The sequence below is a fragment of the Diadema antillarum genome, unplaced genomic scaffold (genome assembly GCF_040938485.1).
Source record: "Diadema antillarum isolate AM-2024a unplaced genomic scaffold, OU_Dant_1.0 seq00000570_RagTag, whole genome shotgun sequence".
Classification (NCBI taxonomy): domain Eukaryota; kingdom Metazoa; phylum Echinodermata; class Echinoidea; order Diadematoida; family Diadematidae; genus Diadema; species Diadema antillarum.
The window spans coordinates 1,137,501-1,138,530 of NW_027271508.1; positions in this window are offsets into that span (position 1 = coordinate 1,137,501).

Below are 1,030 nucleotides of genomic sequence, written 5' to 3' on the forward strand. Positions count from 1 at the left end.
AGGTAGCAGTATTTTCCCCCTCCCCCTCCCACGGTGAGAACTTTTTGCATTTTTGTGTCTTAAAGTGGTTCAATTTGATGCATGTCTATGCGTGTTTACCGACTTGAAACAGTCCCACTTGTTTGAGGTAGCAGTATATTTTGATGTAGAATATTATTGAACAATTTACATATAAAATGTGTCATTTAAGTAAAATTCTTGTATTAATTCTTACACTGAATGTCATGAGCGCGACTGAGCCCGAGCAAGCGGAACGAGCGAGGGGGAGGGGAGGGTGTGGGAGGGGGGTGTACCCACGCTAAAAACTTTTTGCATTTTGATGTTGCAAATGGTGCAATTTGATGTTGTTTTGCGTGTTTTTTGGACTTGAAACAGTCCCTCTTGTGTAGGTTATATTTTGATGAGATTTTGTTATTGAATAATTTGCCTATTGATGAAATTGTATCATTGCAATAAACTGTTTGTATTAATTCTTAATCTGAATATCATGAACGCGACTGAGCCCGAGCGAGCTGGGTGAGGTGAGCAACAGTGGCGGATCTACGGGGGGTTTAGGGGGTTTAAACCCCCCCCCCCCCTGGGCTGCCAAAAATAAATGAATAAACAAAGAAAATAAAATAAATATGTATATATATGAATAAAAGGGAAAAAATATAGCTACAAACGGCAGCTTTTGGACTGTAAAATGTCAAAATTTTCAAGCTCGCTCGCTTCGCTCGCTCGCATCCAGCAGTTGAGCCCGGTGCGCCTCCCCCTTAATTTCTAAAGCGAAAAACATAGCTACGACGGCAGTTGTTGGACTCTAGAATGTCAAAATTTTCAAGCTCGCTCGCATTGAATCGTTATGCCATTCTCCTAATGTTGCTGACAGTAATTGCCAGTAGTTGCGCCCGATGCCCCCACCCCTTAATTTCCAAAGCGAAAGATAAATATAGCTACAAACGGGAGTTTTTGGACTGTAACATGTCAAACTTTTCAAGCTCGCTCGCTTAGCTCGCTCGCATTGAATCGTTATGCCACTCTCCTAACG